The sequence below is a fragment of the Ranitomeya variabilis genome, chromosome 1 (genome assembly GCF_051348905.1).
Source record: "Ranitomeya variabilis isolate aRanVar5 chromosome 1, aRanVar5.hap1, whole genome shotgun sequence".
Taxonomy (NCBI): Eukaryota; Metazoa; Chordata; class Amphibia; order Anura; family Dendrobatidae; genus Ranitomeya; species Ranitomeya variabilis.
The window spans coordinates 692,883,957-692,905,015 of NC_135232.1; the positions used below are offsets into that span (position 1 = coordinate 692,883,957).

A 21,059-nucleotide genomic window follows, 5' to 3' on the forward strand; every position below is an offset into this window, starting at 1 on the left:
AATGCCCGTTTCACGCTTCCATTTATTTTTACAAGAAAGAAAACTTTCTCCCCCATCACTGTGCTGAACCAGATTTTCATCCATCCAGATTTTACCATTTGCAAAAATAAAAAACAAAGAACAACCACCTGGTTGACACAGTGATGGCATGTATGTGCTGTGCGTTTTTTTTTTCTTCTCACCGACCTATTGACTTAAATGAGTGATTTTAATACACAAATTTGACAGGTCTTCATATTTTTTGTTGTTGCTGACGATAGGTCTTCCAAAAAACGGACATGTGAACAGCTTCATAGACTATGATGGGTACTCGTTCTAGCCATGAAAAACACTAGTAGGTGTGAGGAAATCAGACGTGAGAAAGGCGTCTAAAAGATTGCCAACAATTCGGAAGCATCGGTGCATTTCCTTATGGCTCCAGGAAACAAAAAATAATCTGTTTAGTATTGGTCATCTATCACATTTCACAGAGGACTGAAAATGCTTTGAAATAAACTTGGCACCAGACGGAGAAAGAAATGAGCAATATTAGATGGTAAAAGGAGGACGAGACTAAAATTGGCAGCTCCCAAGACAATCTAAAGTTTCTTGGGATCAAGTAGTGATTAAAATACTTAAGATTGAAAAATATCCACAATTTCCGCTCAGAAATTTTCAGCAACAATTATCTGGTACTATATATTATTCCACATATTTTCTGCAAGCAAATCCATACCAAATATGTAATGTGTGAACTTAGCCTTCAGGGTGCGTATGTTATGTGGATTTTTCAGCAGTGAAACTTCATGTGATGCATGAATAATTTGCTGCAGATTTCACCCCTGCAACAACAAGGGGCTTAATCCGCACAAAGAATTGACTTGAAAAAAATCCATAAAGGGTGGATGAGATATGTTGGGAACTTATCCATTTAGATGGTACTATATTACGCTGCAGATTTTCTGCACTCAAATCTGTATTGAAAATCCACAACTTGTGAACTTAACCTTAAGGGGATTTGCGAGACCAATGGGACTTATGTACTGACTGTTCTTACATTTAACCCAAACCCTTATCCTATCATCTTTTGACTCTAAAGTACATTTGCCTTGAAGAGAACTCACTAAAACAGACTTGGGCAAAGTGCGGCCCGTGGGCCACATCCGGCCCTCTGGCTGTCTCAGTCCAGCCCGCCGACTGAGACACCCATGGGGCTGGAAACCAGAGGCCCACGGTCTGTACTGTGCCTTCACGCTCGCTGGCTCCATTGCCTCCATAGGCGCTGACTGCATTTGTGGAGGAGGGCCTCCGGCCACTTCCTCCACCAATCAGCGTGTGAAACAGCTGACGCGACGATGTCATTTCATCGCGTCAGCTGTGTATTGCGGAGAGTCAGCGCACTGGAGGGAGAGAAGCAGAGTGTCGGGAAATGGGACTGAGGTGAGTATGTGTTGTTTTTTTTCTTCCCATATGTATAGGATGTTTGGGTGGGCATGGGGAGGCTATGAGGGTGACATTCTGCACATGGGGAGGCAATAGGGGTGACATGCTGCACATGGATAGGTTGTGTGCGGCTCTTGCAGTATATATAGGAGGTTGTGTGGGGCTCATGCAGTGTATATAGGGAGGAGGGCGGTGTGGGGCTCTTGGTGTATATAGGAAGGCTGTGTGGGGCTCATGCAGTGTATAAAGGGAGGCTGTGTGAGGCTCATGCCGCATATGGATCAGGCTGGTGTGGGGCTCATGCTGCATATGGGTGAGGCTGGTGTGGGGCTCATGCCACATATGGGGGAGGCTGGTGTGGTGCACGGCTGCATATGGGGGAGGCTGATGAGGGGCTCACGCCGCATATGGGGGGAGGCTGTGTGGGGCTCATTCTGCATATGGGGGGAGGCTGCTGTGGGGCTTATGCTGCATATAGGGGGAGGCTGATGTGGGGCTCACGCCGCATATGGGTTAGGAAGGTGTAGGGCTCATGCCGCATATGGGGGAGGAAGGTGTGGGGCTCATGCTGCATATGGGGGAGGCTGTGTGGTGGCTCTTACAGTATATAAGGGGCTGTGGGGGGCTCATATGATATACAAGAGGGTCTGTACTCAGGTTCTAGCGATACAAAGGGGATGTCAGTGTGGCGCCCCTGAAGGTCCAGTCACCACAGATGTAATGCACCTCAGCCTGAGGTGTGGTACTCTGCTTTTGGGTAAGGAGGGGGCACTACCCGAGACCGATACTAGCATCCAACATTACACCACTCCAGGCCAGGGGATTTGAGCGGACCCCATTGAGGGAGGGCCCCATCTCAGGCTGGAGGGGGAACTAGGTAGAGGGTGTGGGTGGAGAGAGAGTCAGTTGTGAGCAGTTGTGAGCAGTTGTCATCAGTTGTGAGCAGTTGTCATGGAAACAAGAGGGAGAAGTTAATGAGTTAGAGAGAGAAGAGAGAAGTGAGAGGAAGTGTCTGAGAGAAGCTCCTGAGAGAAGGAAGGATGGATGGATGGATGGAAGGAAGGGGTCCTAGAGGCCAGGGAAGAGAGGATTCCACCCTGGGCACCCGAATCCACGCCGACCGTCATCAGGTGGAAGGACCAGGTCGCAGTGGGGGAAACGGCCCCCAGACAAGTGGAGAACTACAAGGCTCAGCTAGCAAGATGGAGGCTGTGGTAACTGTACATGCCACAGCCACACACATTCGCCGAAAAGACAGCCACATAGGATCAAGGGGACCATGAGGACCTCGCCCGACAAGATCCAAGGCTGCTGGCTTGGGACACTGTATGTGAGGCACAGGGAAGGAGGGCGAAGCCAGCGCAGAGAGACGGCCAGGGAAGGCACATAATAAAGGGGGTCTCGGGAAAGTGAACCCCAATTTACTTGAGAGCTGGCTGGACCTCTGACCCGGAGGACACAGCACCCGGCTGGGGACTACATATAAGAACTGTGAGTAAAGTGTGGAAACAGGACCCTGCTGTGTCCTCTGAATTATTACTGCGCCACATGCCCTGCATCACAACATTCACCATCATTGACTTTACCTCTTTAACTGCCCTGGGGCCTAGCTCTACCCGTGGAGAGCTGTAACATCTCTGCTGTGTCACCAACTGCCCCAGTGGACTTCAACCGCAGTGTCGGCCATTTTCCTTCTTGCCAAACACCAAGGGTGGTGTCACGAACTAATCCCCTGTAAAAATGTATTCCCCTTAATTACAATTTTATTGGACGCCCAGGGCCACAGACGGGGTTGCTGCTACCGTGACATCCCCCTGAAGAAGAATCGGACCCGGCCCGAGTACCCCACGGCCCTGTCAGCATGCTTAATTCTGCTCAATATTAAGTGATACAATTAATATAAATTATTAATAATACAACTACAATATATTGATATCAACATTGAGTAGAATTAATTTTGCCCTATTGGTTCGACCCTTCACAACAGTCACGAGTTTCACCTGTGTTAGTTGTGGAACAGAACCAAACCCTAACACTACGCTCCCACGGAACGCATTTACTTCAGACCACCAGCAGTGGAAGCAATACCCACAGTAGTACATACCGCTGCAATGATGTGCAAAAGGCCGCGGTCACACTTGGAGTTCAATGCGAGAAACTCACACGAATCTCTCGCATCAAGTCCTGGCACTGCCGCCGGCACTCGGGACCGGAGTGTGCGGCTGAATGTATTTCTATGCAGCTGAGCATTCCGTTCCTGAGTCCCGGCGGCAAGGCCGGGACTTGATGCGAGAGACTCATGCGAGTTTCTCACATGGAACTCGCAAGTGTGACCCCGGTCAAAGGGTGAAGCTCACTTATATCCACAGCATGGCAATTTATCTCATACCCGTGAATCCTATCTGGATATATTTTGCAGCATGTGCATGACATTTCTTAAAATCCCATACACTATTCTAACACTGTAAAATGCAGTAGATTTTCCGCAAGCGAATATGTAACAAATAATCCGCTGTGTTTTTGCAAAGTGTGAACTTGGTTTTAAAAAAAAACAACTTGGGTAATTACAAGTGGCTTATATACCCTAACTCAGTCCTAACTCCTTCATCACCTTGCCCACCATACCATAAAAATTATATGTCCAGTGTAGAACACCACATAGAGAGTGAAATATTCAGTCACTGACAAATTTTTTAATTCCAATCTTGAAGTCCAAGAGGAAGGAAATTCTAGTTTCCTCACAATGGGCATCCACATAAAAGTCCTTTCATTTGCAAACTGTTCCAGCCCAGCAGGATAAATGATCCCAAACAAAAGTACAGACTGAGAAACAGTTTGCTCAACTCAACCAAGGCTTCCATTCTTAAAGGGAACCTGCCAGGGTGATTTTACTACAGAAACTAGAAGCATGGATGTATAGGCCACAAGACAGCAATAACAATAATACCTGTCGTCTTGTAGTAATCCAATGTGCCAGTGCCGAGAAACCAAGATGTGAAGCCAAATTTACACACCCCCAATGCACTTGCAGGCCAATTTCCATGGATTTCAAAGATAAAATTTCTCAGCCCTGGCATATCGAATTGCTACAAGACCGGTACCATTTTTTCTGTTATACTAGAACCTATACAGGCATGTCACTAGTTTCAATAGTAAAATGGTCCTGAAAGATTCCTTTTAAGCAAGGAAATCAATAGCTCTCTCCTCTGAATCCTCCATACTTCTGTGTCATTAGACTGTCGAACGATACATGACTTCAGTCTGTGTGTGGAGGCCTTTTCACAGTCCTGGGTGTGGTCCCAGTAAAATGAACAGGGACCTGAGATAGAAAGGTAGATTTAAGTTCAGTGCTTTACATCCAAGGTACGAAGAAATATATGGATACAACGTAGTCATCATGCTAATAAAATATTGCTTAACATGCAGTCAGACAGCCGCACATGGGCGGACACACCGCATGTGCAGCCTGTGCGGCTGCACCAGGGCCCGGAGTTGGAGGGGGGCCCCTACAGGGTGGCTAATAATGAGGGTAACCTGGCCTGTTTATCTGGACCCGAGGCTCCGGGGGGGCCCTGGCCAGATTGCCCTCATGTGCTACGGGCAGGGAGAGATCCCTGCAACTCCCCTGACTACAAGAGAAAATAGCAGCGGAGCTGCAGTGATCCTGCCTACTTCCTGCCCACACTTCATCTCACACAGACAGCAGGGCCACTGGATGACGTCATCATTCAGCGGCCGGCTGTGCCAGACAGAGGAAGCTGACAGTGATGCTGCGGCAGAGCATGCGGAGAGGTGAGAGGTGCTGTGTGTGTGCGCGTGTGTTGTGTGTGCGTGCATGCATGCATAGCGCTGTGGGGGAATGTGCAGAGAGGTGAATGGTGCTGTGTGTCTGTGTGTGTGTTGTAGGAGGAGGAGTAGGCAATGATGGGGCTGATGGGGAGAAGGCAAAGATGGGATGATGGAGAGGGCAATGGAAGTGGTGGAATGGGCAATGATGGTGGTGGGGAGAAGGCAATGATTGAGGTGGTGGAAAGGGCAATAATGGGGGGTGGAGGGGTAGGAAATGATGGAGGTGGTGGAATGGGCAAGGATGGGGATGGTGATGGAGGTGGTGGAATAGGCAATGATGGGGTGGTGGGGGAGAAGGCAATGATGGAGGTGGGGAGAAGGCAATGATGGTGGTAGTGGAAAAAACAATGATGGGAGTGGTGGGGAAGCAGGCAATGATGAGGGTGGGGGAGGAGAAGGCTGTGATGGAGGTGGTGGAAAAGGCAATGATGGGGTGGTAGAGGAGAAAGCAATGATGGAGGTGGGGGAAAATGCAATGATGAAGGTAGTGGAAAGAACAATGATGTGGGTGGTGGGAGAGAATGCAATGATGGTGGTGGTGGAAAGGGCAATAATGGGGATGGTGGGGCAGGGGGAAATGATGGAGGTGGTGGAAAGTGCAATGATGGGGTGGTGAGGGAAAAAGCAATGATGGAGGTCATGGGGGAGAATGCAATGATGGTGGTGATGGAAAGGACAATGATAGTGGCTGTGGAAAGGGCAATAATGGGGGTGGTGGGGGGAGGAGGAAATGATTGATGGAGGTGGTGGAATGGGCAATGATATGGGGTGGTGGGGGAGATTGCAATGATAGTGGTGGTGGAGAAGGCAATGATGGAGGTGGTGAAGAGGGCAATGATGGGGTGGGGGAGGAGGACAATGAGGGGTGTGGGGGATTGGGATGGGAGGAAGGGGGATTTATAATGGATTTAGGGTACCGTCACACAGCAGTGAAATTTCCATCGCTGCGACGGCACGATTCGTGACGTCGCAGCGTCGTATGAATATCGCTCCAGCGTCGTAGACTGCGGTCACACTTTGCAATCACGGCACTGGAGCGATGCCGAAGTCCCCGGGTAACCAGGGTAAACATCGGGTTACTAAGCGCAGGGCCGTGCTTAGTAACCCGATGTTTACCCTGGTTACCAGCGTTAACGTAAAAAAAACAAACAGTACATACTTACATTCCGGTGTCTGTCCCCGGCGTTCTGCTTCTCTCCACTGTGTAAGCGCCATAGCCGGAAAGCAGAGCGGTGACGTCACCGCGTCACCGCCGTGCTCGCTTTCCGGCCGGCAGGCGCTCACACAGTGCAGAGAAGCTGAGACGCCGGAGGACAGACACCGGAATGTAAGTATGTACTGTTTGGTTTTTTTACGTTTACGCTTGTAACCAGGGTAAACATCGGGTTACTAAGCGCGGCCCTGCGCTTAGTTACCCGATGTTTACCCTGGTTACAAGCGAACACATCGCTGGATCGCTGTCACACACAACGATCCAGCGATGTCAGTGGGTGATCAAGCGATGAAAGAAAGTTCCAAACGATCTGCTACGACGTACGATTCTCAGCGTGATGTCTGATCGCAGTAGCGTGTCAGACACAGCGATATCGTAATGATATCGCTAGAACGTCACGAATCGTACCGTCGTAGCGATGGAAATTTCACTGTGTGACGGTACCCTTAGGAACAGGGGGAGGTGGAGAAAGACATTATTATCGCTTATTATGTCTAACACAGTCCCTTAGTATAGAGTGAACATACTTATTATGTATGACACAGCCCTTAGTATACAGTGTACTCACTTATTATGTATAACATCATCCTAAGTTACATAGTTTCCTCTTTTGTCATGTATAACATTGTCCCTTATTACATACCATCCTCTCTAGTTATATATGGTACCCTCCCTTATTATATAGTTTCCTCTGCTGTTATGTACATAGTGTATTCTTGTCCCCTTCATGACCTTGCCGTTTTTTGCAATTCTGACCAGTGTCCCTTTATGAGGTAATAACTCAGGAACGCTTCAACGGATCCTAGCGATTCTGAGATTGTTTTTTCGTGACATATTGGGCTTCATGTTAGTGGTAAATTTAGGTCGATAATTTCTGAGTTTATTTGTGAAAAAAAATGGAAATTTGGCAAAAATGTTGAAAATTTCGCAATTTTCACATTTTGAATTTTTATTCTGTTAAACCAGAGAGTTATGTGACACAAAATAGTTAATAAATAACATTTCCCACATGTCTACTTTACATCAGCACAATTTTGGAAACAAATTTTTTTTTTGCTAGGAAGTTATAAGGGTTAAAATTTGACCAGTGATTTCTCATTTTTACAACAAAATTTACAAAACCATTTTTTTTAGGGACCACCTCACATTTGAAGTCAGTTTGAGGGTTCTATATGGCTGAAAATACCCAAAAGTGACACCATTCTAAAAACTGCACCCCTCAAGGTGCTCAAAACCCCATTCAAGAAGTTTATTAACCCTTCAGGTGTTTCACAGCAGCAGAAGCAACATGGAAGTAAAAAATGAACATTTAACTTTTTAGTCACAAAAATGATCTTTTAGCAACAATTTTTTATTTTCCCAAGGGTAAAAGGAGAAACTGGACCACGAACGTTGTTGTCCAATTTGTCCTGAGTACGCTGATACCTCATATGTGGGGGTAAACCACTGTTTGGGCGCACGGCAGGGCTCGGAAGGGAAGGAGCGCCATTTGACTTTTTGAATGAAAAATTGGCTCCAATCTTTAGCGGACACCATGTCGCGTTTGGAGAGCCCCCGTGTGCCTAAACATTGGAGCTCCCCCACAAGTGACCACATTTTGGAAACTACACCCCCCAAGGAACTTATCTAGAAGCATAGTGAGCACTTTAAACCTCCAGGTGCTTCACAAATTGATCCGTAAAAATGAAAAAGTACTTTTTTTTCACAAAAAAATTATTTTAGCCTCAATTTTTTCAATTTCACATGGGCAACAGGATAAAATGGATCCTAAATTTTGTTGGGCAATTTCTCCTGAGTACACCAATACCTCACATGTGGGGGTAAACCACTGTTTGGGCACATGGTAAGGCTCGGAAGGGAAGGAGCGCCATTTGACTTTTTGAATGAAAAATTATCTCCATCGTTAGCGGACACCATGTCGCGTTTGGAAAGCCCCTGTGTGCCTAAACATTGCAGCTCCTCCACAAGTGACCCCATTTTGGAAACTAGACCCCCCAAGGAACTCATCTAGAGGCATAGTGAGCACTTTAAACCCCCAGGTGCTTCACAAATTGATCCGCAAAAATGAAAAAGTACTTTTTTTTCACACAAAATTTCTTTTAGCCTCAATTCTTTCATTTTCACATGGGCAACAGGATAAAATGGATCCTAAAATTTGTTGGGCAATTTCTCCTGAGTATGCCGATACCTCATATGTGGGGGTAAACCACTGTTTGGGTGCACGGCAAGGCTCGGAAGGGGAGGCGTGCCATTTGACTTTTTGAATGGAAAATTAGCTCCAATCGTTAGCGGACACCATGTCGCGTTTGGAGAGCCCCTGTGTGCCTAAACATTGGAGCTCCCCTACAAGTGACCCCATTTTGGAAACTAGACCCCCCAAGGAACTTATCTAGATGCATAGTGAGCACTTATAACCCCCAGGTGCTTCACAGAAGTTTATAACGCAGAGCCGTGAAAATAAAAAATAATTTTTCTTTCCTCAAAAATGATTTTTAGCCCAGAATTTTTTATTTTCCCAAGGGTAATAGGAGAAATTGGACCCCAAATGTTGTTTTCCAGTTTGTCCTGAGTACGATGATACCCCATATGTGGGGGTAAACCACTGTTTGGGCGCACGGCAGGGCTCGGAAGGGAAGGCACGCCATTTGGCTTTTTGAATGGAAAATTAGCTCCAATCATTAGCGGACACCATGTCGCGTTTGGAGAGCCCCTGTGTGCCTAAACATTGGAGCTCCCGCACAAGTGACCCCATTTTGGAAACTAGACCTCCCAAGGAACTAATCTAGATGTGTGGTGAGCACTTTGAACCCCCAAGTGCTTCACAGAAGTTTATAACGCAGAGCCATGAAAATAAAAAATAATTTTTCTTTTCTCAAAAATGATTTTTTAGCCCACAATTTTTTATTTTCCCAAGGGTAACAGGAGAAATTGGACCCCAAAAGTTGTTGTCCAGTTTCTCCTGAGTACGCTGATACCCCATATGTGGGGGTAAACCACTGTTTTGGCACACGTCGGGGTTCGGAAGGGAAGTAGTGACGTTTTGAAATGCAGACTTTGATGGAATGCTCTGCGGGCGTCAGGTTGCGTTTGCAGAGCCCCTGATGTGCCTAAACAGTAGGAACTCCCCACAATTGACTCCATTTTGGAAACTAGACCCCCAAGGGAACTTATCTAGATGTGTAGTGAGCACTTTGAACCCCCAAGTGCTTCACAGAAGTCTATAACGCAGAGCCGTGAAAATAATAAATGTGTTTCCTTTCCTCAAAAATATTTTTTTAGCCCAGAATTTTTTATTTTTGCAAGAGTAACAGGAGAAATTGGACCCCAAAAGTTGTTGTCCAGTTTCTCCTGAGTACGCTGATACCCCATATGTGGGGGTAAACCATTGTTTTGGCACACGTCGGGGTTCGGAAGGGAAGTAGTGACGTTTTGAAATGCAGACTTTGATGGAATGCTCTGCGGGCATCAGGTTGCGTTTGCAGAGTCCCTGATGTGCCTAAACAGTAGGAACTCCCCACAAGTGACTCCATTTTGGAAACTAGACCCCCAAGGGAACTTATCTAGATGTGTGGTGAGCACTTTGAACCCCCAAGTGCTTCACAGAAGTCTATAACGCAGAGCCGTGAAAATAATAAATGTGTTTCCTTTCCTCAAAAATATTTTTTTAGCCCAGAATTTTTTATTTTTGCAAGAGTAACAGGAGAAATTGGACCCCAAAAGTTGTTGTCCAGTTTCTCCTGAGTACGCTGATACCCCATATGTGGGGGTAAACCATTGTTTTGGCACACGTCGGGGTTCGGAAGGGAAGTAGTGACGTTTTGAAATGCAGACTTTGATGGAATGCTCTGCGGGCATCAGGTTGCGTTTGCAGAGTCCCTGATGTGCCTAAACAGTAGGAACTCCCCACAAGTGACTCCATTTTGGAAACTAGACCCCCAAGGGAACTTATCTAGATGTGTGGTGAGCACTTTGAACCCCCAAGTGCTTCACAGAAGTTTATAACGCAGAGCCGTGAAAATAATAAATGTGTTTCCTTTCCTCAAAAATATTTTTTTAGCCCAGAATTTTTTATTTTTGCAAGAGTAACAGGAGAAATTGGACCCCAAACGTTGTTGTCCAGTTTCTCCTGAGTACGCTGATACCCCATATGTGGGGGTAAACCACTGTTTGGGGACATGTCGGGGCTCGGTAGGGAAGTAGTGATGTTTTGGAATGCAGACTTTTATGGAATGGTCTGCGGGCATCATGTTACGTTTGCAGAGCCCCTGATATGCCTAAACAGTAGAAACCCCCCACAAGTGACCCCATTTTGGAAACTAGACCCCCCAAGGAACTTATCTAGATGTGTGGTGAGCACGTTCAACCCCCAAGTGCTTCACAGAAGTTTACAACGCAGAGCCGTGAAAATAAAAAATCATCTTTCTTTCCTCAAAAAAGATGTTTTAGCAAGCAATTTTTTATTTTCACAAGGGTAACAGGAGAATTTGGACCCCAAACGTTGTTGTCCAGTTTCTCCTGAGTACGCTGATACCCCATATGTGGGGGTAAACCACTGTTTGGGCACACGTCAGGGCTCGGAAGGGAAGTAGTGACATTTGAAATGCAGACTTTGATGGAATGGTCTGCGGGCGTCACATTGCATTTGCAGAGCCCCTGATGTGCCTAAACAGTAGAAACCCCCCACAAGTGACCCCATTTTGGAAACTAGACCCCCGAAGGAACTTATCTAGATGTGTGGTGAGCACTTTCAACCCCCAAGTGCTTCACAGAAGTTTATAACGCAGAGCCGTGAAAATAAAAAATAATTGTTCTTTCCTCAAAAATTATGTTTTAGCAAGTAATTTTTTATTTTTGCAAGGGTAACAGGAGAAATTGGACCCCAACAGTTGTTGCCCAGTTTGTCCTGAGTACGCTGGTACCCCAAATGTGGGGGTAAACCACTGTTTGGGCGCACGTCGGGGCTTGGAAGGGCGGGAGCACCATTTGACTTTTTGAACGCAAGATTGGCTGGAATCAATGGTGGCGCCATGTTGCGTTTGGAGACCCCTGATGTGCCTAAACAGTGGAAACCCCTCAATTCTAACTTCAACACTAACCCCAACACACCCCTAATCCTAATCCCAACTGTAGCCATAACCCTAATCACAACCCTAACCCCAACACACCCCTAACCACAACCCTAACCGCAACACAACCGTAACCCTAATTCCAACCCTAATCCTAACCCTAATCCCAACCGTAACCCTAATCCCAACCCTAACCACAACTGTAACCCCAACACACCCCTAACCCTATCCGTAACCCTAACCACAAGCCTAATCTTAACCCTATTTCAAACCCTAGCCCTAATTCCAACCCTAACTCTAATTCCAACCCTAACCCTAAGGCTATGTGCCCACGTTGCGGATTCGTGTGAGATTTTTCCGCACGATTTTTGAAAAATCTGCAGGTAAAAGGCACTGCATTTTGCCTGCGGATTTACAGCAGATTTCCAGTGTTTTTTTGTGCGGATTTCACCTGCGGATTCCTATTGAGGAACAGGTGTAAAACGCTGCGGAATCCGCACAAAGAATTGACATGCTGCGGAAAATACAATGCAGCGTTTCTGCACGGAATTTTCCGCACCATGGGCACAGCGGATTTGGTTTTCCTTAGGTGTACATGGTACTGTAAACCTGATGGAAAACTGCTTCAAATTCGCAGCGGCCAATCCGCTGCGGATCCGCGGCCAATCCGCTGCCAATCCGCTGCGGATCCGCGGCCAATCCGCTGCCAATCCGCTGCGGATCCGCGGCCGATCCGCTGCGGATCCGCGGCCGATCCGCTGCCGATCCGCTGCGGATCCGCGGCCGATCCGCTGTGGATCCGCTGCGGATCCGCTGCCGATCCGCTGCAGATCCGCGGCCGATCCGCTGCGGATCCGCGGCCGATCCGCTCTGTGTGCACATGCCATAACCCTACCCCTAACCCTACCCGTAACCCTAACCCTACCCCTAACCCTACCCCTAGTTCTAACCCTAGTTCTAACCCTAACCCTAGTGGAAAAAGAAAAAAAAATATTTTCTTTATTTTATTATTGTCCCTACCTATGGGGGTGATAAAGGGGGGGGTTTATTTATTATTTTTTTATTTTGATCGCTGTGGTAGAACCTACCACAGCGATCAAAATGTACTTGTAATGAATCTGCCGGCCGGCATTTTGGAAGATGGCGGCGCCCAGCGAGGAGACGGACCGACACCGGGAGCCTCGGTAAGTATAAGGGGGGGGAGATCGGGGCACGGGGGGGTGTCGGAGCACCGGGGGGTGACATAGGAGCAGGGGGGGAGCGGGCAGGAGGACGGGGGAGCGGAGCACAGGACGGAGGGGACCGGACCCCATAACGGAGCACTGGGGGGGGCGATCGGTGGGGTGGGGGGGGTCACTTCAGGTTTTCCAGCCATGGCCGATGGTATTGCAGCATCGGCCATGGCTGGATTGTAATATTTCACCAGTTTTTTTAGGTGAAATATTACAAATCGCTCTGATTGGCAGTTTCACTTTCAACAGCCAATCAGAGCGATCGTAGCCACGGGGGGGTGAAGCCACCCCCCCTGGGCTGAAGTACCACTCCCCCTCTCCCTGCAGATCGGGTAAAATAGGAGTTAACCCCTTCACCCGATCTGCAGGGACGCGATCATTCCATGACGCCACATAGGCGTCATGGGTCGGGAAGGGGTTATATAGTTTCCTCTGCTGTTATGTACATAGTGTATTCTTGTTATTTTTGTTATTCACAGCGCCCTCTTTTATTACATAATCCACTCTCTTTTTAAATATAAAAAGACTGCTGATAGAGGAGCCGGTGACCAAACGACCAGTCCATCAGCTCCTCCATTAATATACATAATAAAGGAGACTATTTAATATATATACACATGTATGTTTGTGTGGCTATATTATATATACATATAGCTTTGTCGCCATAAAAGGATAAAAGGAGGGGGGCCCAGACACATTTCTTGCACAGGGGCCCCAAGTGGTCAGTGTCCGCCCCTGCAGCCGCATAACACGTATGTCCATCACATCGCAATGCTCGGACTGGCCAGCAACTCTCCTGACCCGAGCGTGACAGCTGCATAGTAATTCATACAGTCACGCTTGGGTTGGGAGAACCGCCGGCTAGTCCGAACATTGCGATGCAATCGTTGTCCATGTTATGCGGCTGTCTGACTGGGCCCTTACAAAAATAAAGTATCCTGTGCAAATGTGCTCTTATTACCTGGTGACTGGACGCTTTCCAGCTCAGCCAGAAGTCAGCGCTGACCAACAATAGAAGGAAAAGATTTATTTCTTCATCAGAGCTGTATAAGAAACTGGCGCACAGGAAGAGTGGAGCTACGGTACATTTTGTGCATGTTCTCCGAGCTGTCATTTATTGAAATGCAAAAAAGGGTGCAACTCCATGATATAGAGCTGCAGGGACTCCATGCTCTTCTCTTTGGTCTTTCTTAGGTCCCTATCACCCGTCTGAAAAATACTGGTGCCATCAGTGTTTGGAATCCGTGTGCCATCCATTTTTTTCCTGCATGGCTTAAGAAAATCAATTGCAAAACTTCTCCGATCCTTTGTAATGTCAACATTTACAGCACACGGAGGGCACACGGACTGTGCACTGATGCTCTCCCTGTGCTGTACATCTTTTACACGGATCCTTAGGGTATGTGTCCACATTCAGGAAACGCTGCGTTTTTGACGCAGCGTTGAGCCGCAGCGTCAAAAACACAGCGTCCAGATGTTACAGCATAGTGGAGGGGATTTAATGAAATCCCGTCTCCACTGTGCATTAAAAAACGCATGCGTTTTTCCTGCAAAAATGCACATGCGTTGCGTTTTTTCAGAACGCAGCATGTTGCTACAATGAGCAAAACACGCAGGAACACCGCAGGTGACCTGCCAGTGACCTCAGGTGCATTTTTGGTCAGGATTTTACCTGCATAAAATCCTGACCAAAGCCTGAAGCAAACCTGACCGTGGACACATACCCTTAGACTTGTATTGGTCCTTGTCATCCGTGCTGCTGGTAAAAATTGGACATGTCTGTTTGGGTTTTACATGGACTAAGGGTATGTTTCCACGGTAAGGAAACGCTGCTTGTTTGACGCTGCGCAGCGCTGCAGCGTCAAACAAGCAGCGTCCAGATGTTCCAGCATAGTGGAGGGGATTTTATGAAATCCCGTCTCCACCATGCGTGGAAACCCGCACGCGGCGGCCCTGCGACTCCGGACATGCTGCGCGTCTTTTCAGATCGCAGCATGTCCGTACACCTTGCGGGGACGCAGCGTCCCCGCAAGGCATATCACAGGGCCCTATGGGAGAGCGCGATCATCCCGGATGTGAAGAGTTAACACAGCCGGCATGATCGCGTCCCATTAAGGGGGCGGGGCTTAGCGCCGAGCGGCTTCGCCGCTGCGGCGATACCGCCGCCCATCCGTATCGTGGAGACATACCCTTATGGTCCATGTAAAAACACGAACATGTGAACAGCTCCATAGATTACAATGGGTACCTGCGGTATCCATGAAAAAAATGTGAAGGGGGCCTTAGAAATAATGCTTCCATGGAACATGCCATCATTTTCTTTCTATCGAGACATGTTGGGAAATATAAGACCTCTGTGTTACACGTGGATTAGTTGCTATTCAATATATATAATAATCTTTATTTTTATATAGCGCTAACATATTCCGCAGCGCTTTACAGTTTGCACATATTGTCATATATATTCACACCAATGGTGACAGGGTGGGAGTCCATTTATAGCATCCATATCCCAATGGGGAGGGTCTTATCCACCATTATTGTAATCATGGGTGTTACCTTTAAATTTCTTGTTGCCCCATTTGCTGGGCCTCCAATGTTACCCCATGTGTACTGAATTGTGTGCATGCTTGCCACTTTTTTTGGCAGCCTTCAGTCTACTAAAGGGTTGAAAGTTTATCAGAGAGAATGGATTGCCGGGCAAAGAGTAGGGTGCGTTCACATGCAATGCTTTTTCTGCACCAAAAACCAGAGTGTTCGCAGGAAAAACGCTGCATAAAATACGCACTTTTTTCAGGCAATTCACTCTGAGTTTTTTTCACTGGGTTTCAGAGCAGAAATTCTCCAACACTCAAATGAAAATTTGTGATTTTTGAACTTGTCGTGGTTAATGGAACTTCTCTGCTCAAAACTAGAACTGATACGTGCACACAATGTCTATTATAAAAAGGAGTCATTCCTGTACCAGTTCCTGCTTGAAAACCTCAGTGTTTCAAAACTTCAATAAGCTCTGTGTGAACATAGCCTTAGGCTATGTGCCCATGTTGCAGAATAGAAGCAGATTTTTCTGCTTCAAATCCGCACTCCCTTACCAAGGAAAACCCTTGCGGATTTTAATGCGTTTTTGTAGCATTTTCACGCTTTTGTGGAGCGTTTTACATGCGTTTTTTCCAAGCGTTTTCCTATGGAATCGCCACGATTCCGCAAAATTAATGAACATGCTGCGTATCTTTCCGTTATGCGATTCCGCTGTGGAAAAATACGTACACAGCAATTGCAGAATGCAATTAAAATTAATAGGATGCATTTTGTGAGCATTTTTTAAGTGTTTCTGCAGCAGAAAAACACGGGGGAAACGCTAAAAAACGCAATGTGAGAACACAGCCGAAGGTTTTTTCGCTATAAAAACGTGATAAAAAGGCATAAAAAACGCATACATATGCATCCTATCATTTAGAATGCATTCTGCAATTTTTGTGCACATGATGAGTTTTTTCCCGCGAAAAAAACGCATTGCGGTCAAAAACGCAGCATGTTCATTAATTTTGCAATTTTTTCACGTTTTTCCCACTAAATAATGCATTGGGAAAGCTCTGGAAAAAAACGCGCAAAAAAAATGCAGAAAATGTCTGGTTTTCTTCAGGAATTTTCTGCAAGAAATTCTTACATGTGCACATACCCTTAGGCTGCCGTCACACTAGCAGTATTTGGTCAGTATTTTACCTCAGTATCTGTAAGCCAAAACCAGGAGTGGGTGATAAATGCAGAAGTGGTGCTTATGTTTCTATTATACTTTTCCTCTATTTGTTCCACTCCTGGTTTTGGCTTACACATACTGATGTAACATACTGACCAAATACTGCTTGTGTGACGGCAGCCTAAAATCACAGCCCTGGAGCCTGGGCCCACAAGTGATTAGTGTGTGATGAAGAAACTGATCTTCTGGATGGGAGGAATCAGCTGGAGACATTTAATGAAGCTGCAGGTAGAATCACTGACGTTAGTCCTGAGCTCTGCAGCTCATAGATAATAATCTACCATGGATTATGGATGAGCACAATGTCCTTATCTTGGAAGATCTTTACGAAACATCTGAGCTCGTTCGGAAGTCATTGATTTTTCTTTTACATAAAAAACGCTCTGCGCTGGCGAGTTTGATCCGACACTTGGATCACCATCAGAGAAGTCTCCTTTCTTTAGTGCCAACCACTCGATCCATGGAAATACGAATCGGACATATGAACCCCATAGACTACGCATTTTGGACAGCACTAGTATGAGAAAAACGAATGTCTAGGACAGCCCTTCTCCTTAACACCAGATCTTCAAAAATGCATGGATTTCCTATGGCTCACGTATGATTCTCCTAGAAAGATCATCTACCCATAGGTTCAGGTGAGACGTTTGCTGTATCCATCATTGTAAACTCACCTTATTATAAGGGCGAAGACGCAGCTTGGAAATCCCACAATCTGCACTCAGGCATCCTGCAAGTTCACTGCCACTGACTCATGGCAAACACCATTTAAAGAGCCCTTTATGACAAGGGAGGTGCACTGAGTCAGTATGATTACAGCTCTGGAAGCCCATTGCTGCTGAATGTAGGGGGTGAAGAGATGGCTAATGCACATGGACTGCGGCAGTATCTGAGGGGGCCCTGATGCCCATAAGAAACCAGTATTGTAAATGACACATGGCAGATTTTGCATTGGGGCCTCTGAAGCTTCACGTTACGGCACTGGGCAAACGTATTGTAAGTTGACAAGATTCATAGTTTTATACCCAAATTAGGAATGCATTATTGATTTGCTGTCATATTGTTGGCAAACTTCTACAGATATTCAGATATTTCTTAGTTTATGGATCAGTTGGTTGGAAACGAATATTGGCAAACTTTCATTACCTATGGAGTAGTGGCTCAACTCCCCAGACTCGAGAGTGAGAAATCTGGCTTGTTATGATATATTCCTAGATCCTGCATTGCTATATAACTAGACTGATTGACTATGGGCGATAGTCCCCATGGACCACCATATTGGTTGCATTCAGCTTTTCCCAAGCTGGTTTTACACCTCTTACATAAGTGCATGGACAGCACTGTCTGTAACCAGGCCATGGGTCTCTGTACCTGAACTCCGTAGCTTCATGATACTGTAAGTTTGGATGTTGAGACCTAGGGTCAGTGCGTATTCAGATTGCACTCGGACCAATGTTATTCAATGGGTGACATCTCATCTGCGTTTTTTCTCAGCTGAAATCGGACTGAGAAAAAAAATTGCAGCATGCTGCGTATTGCTGCGATTCTCGGTCAAGACTTGCCAATGTAAGTCAATGGGTACGAGAAAAAAAAAATCACACAGCACTTGCACCATGCGAGTGCTGTCGGATTTTTACACACAGGTGTCCTTTGAAAAGCCGGCAATTCAGTGCAGTGTACAGTAAAATCACACTGACAGGTTAGAATAGATATATACACATAGAATAGGTGTATGTATGTATGTATGTATGTATGTATGTATGTGTGTGTGTGTGTAATATATATATATATATATATATATATATATATATATATATATATATATATATATATATATATATATATATATATATACATACATACATACATACATACATACATACATACATACATACATACATACATACATACATACATACATACATACATACATACATACATACATACATACATACATACACCTATTCTATGTGTATATATCTATTCTAATCTGTCAGTGTGATTTTACTGTACACAGCACTGATTTGCCGGCTTTTCAAAGGACACCGGTACGTAAAAATCGGACAGCAATACGGATGTCATACAGATGTTAAGATAAAAAATCACATGACACTCGCATGATTTTCCTCCGTTTTTTTGGTCTGTAAATCGGGCCGTTTTTTTCCTCTCAAGTGGAAAAGAGCCCTTAGTCCAGATTCCATGTGTGCCGTGGTCCAATTTCAGACTGCGATGCATAAACTCCAGATCCAAACTTGGTAGTCTCATACATCTAATATATAAAGCTGAATGTGTGTATGTCCGGGATTGGCATCTGAACCGTCGCAGCTACAGGCACAAAATTTTGCACAGTCACACGTCTGGACCCCGAGAGCGTCAAAGCTATGTTGTGAGGTGAAATTTTAACCCCGCGCTTTCCAATTCACCAAACAATTTTGCCCCTATCTACATAATGGGGAAAAAATGAAAGGAAAAGAGTTGGAGGCAAATTAACAGCTGCCAGATGTGAACAAGGGGGACTTAAAGAATGAGAGCGATGGCGCCAAAGAGTATATACTGTACAGTTGCTAAGGTGGGGCCCCGACATGGGATAATCACCACACCACCACGGGGATATGAACACACACACAAAATGCGCCACATACTACCACGTGCTCGAACACATATACCACCCTCAGCGCACATTTCACCACACATACACCAACCTCGCCACATAAAAGTTGTAACACAAAAGTCGCCGCTCAAAACTCGCCACGCGCAAAACTCTCCACATGCAAAACTCGCCACACGTGCAAAACTCACCTCATGGAAAACTCGCCACACGCAAAACTTGCACACGCGGAAAAATTGCCACATCCACAAAAGTTGCAACACATGCAAAAGTTGCCTCACACAAAACTTGCACATACTCAAAAGGCACCACATAAAACTCGCCACGCGCAAAACTCGCCATGCGCAAAACTTGCTGCACACAACTTGCTACACTAACCTGTCACATGCAACTCGACACACAAAAAGTTGCTACACGCATGTCGCCACACAAAACTCATCTCACAAAAGTCGCTACATGCATGTCGCCACACGCAACTCAACACACACAACTTGACACACGAAACTCGCCCTAAAACACACACAAGTCTGGTATTATCCTTCAAAAATAAAAATCTGATTAATAAGCAGACAAACTACAAGAGCAACAAATGTACCATATAGGAATCCGGCAGCTGTCAGTCACATGACCAGTCTATTATGTGTATGTGTGAGCTAATATATACTGCCAGGGGGTGGGCTTACTGTTGGCTGGGGATTTATCAGGCTGCCAATTTAGCTTACAAATACTGAGGTAAAAATACTGACCAAATAACGTGTGAACGAGGTCTAATACAGGAGGAGATGACATACAGATATATACTATATACAGGAGGAGATGACACACAGGTATATACTATATACAGGAGAGATGACACACAGGTATATACTATATAGAGGAGGAGATGACATACAGGTACATACTACATACAGGAGGAGATGACATACAGGTATATACTATATACAGGAGGAGATGACACACAGGTATATACTATATACAGGAGCAGATTACCTACAGGTATATACAGGAGGAGATGACATACAGGTATATGCTATGTATAGGAGGAGATGACATACAGGTATATACTATAAACAGGAGGAGATGACACACAGATATATACTATATATAGGTGAGATGACACACAGGTATATACTATATATAGGAGGAGATGACATACAGCAGGTATATACTATATACAGGGGAGATGACATACAGGTATATACTATATACAGGAGATGACATACAGGTGTATACTATATATAAGGGAGATGACAAACATGTATATACTGAGGTGAAAATGAGAGGTGTGAGGTGAAAATGAAAAGGTGTGAGTGCCAAATGAGAGGAGTGAGGGAAAATAGTGGAGTGATCGGAAAATGACAGATGTGAGGTCGAAATGACAAGTGTTAGGGGGGAATGAGAGGAGTGAGGGAGAAAATGAAAGATGTGATGGGGAAAATGAGAGAAGTGAGGTGCTATAACTAACCACAGATATTTACTATGCCCAGGCAACGCAGGGCTCTTCAGCTAGTTGGATATAAAAGTCTACCTACCCCTGTTTTAAAATGCCATTTTATTTTCAAGTAAAAAAAAATCATACCAAGAAAAACCATTTCCGAATTTTTTCAGCCTTTTAATGTCACCCATCATCTGTATAAATCCTTTGAGAAAAAACTTAAATAGTTTTATTTTCTCATTCAAAATTATCATAATGTGGTTGTATAAGTGAGAACATGGTCTTATAATTGGGGATGAGGTTGTATTTGGAAGTAGCCAGTCACATTTACACTCATGGTGAATAGTGGTCAGTACACGGCTGCAGTCATTTTCAGTGATTCGGATTACCCCCTAAGGTTGCAGTCACACTAGCAGTATTTGGTCAGTATTTTACGTCAGTATTTGTAAGCCAAAACCAGGAGTGGGTGATAAATAC

General features: G+C 45.5%; 1 protein-coding gene across 3 annotated transcripts in view; it reads right to left on the bottom strand.

Annotated features, from left to right (window-relative positions):
• Positions 1-21,059, bottom strand: part of INF2 (inverted formin 2) — a 99,310-nt gene that overhangs the window by 58,800 nt on the left and 19,451 nt on the right. Inside the window, exon 1 of one of the 3 annotated variants that reach the window (XM_077266537.1) lies at positions 17,214-17,277. The exons of the other annotated variants lie outside the window; for them this stretch is intronic. The gene's annotated coding sequence lies outside the window, so the exon portion shown is untranslated. Of the gene's footprint in view, positions 1-17,213; positions 17,278-21,059 lie in introns of those variants that run through there. 3 annotated transcript variants of the gene reach the window in all.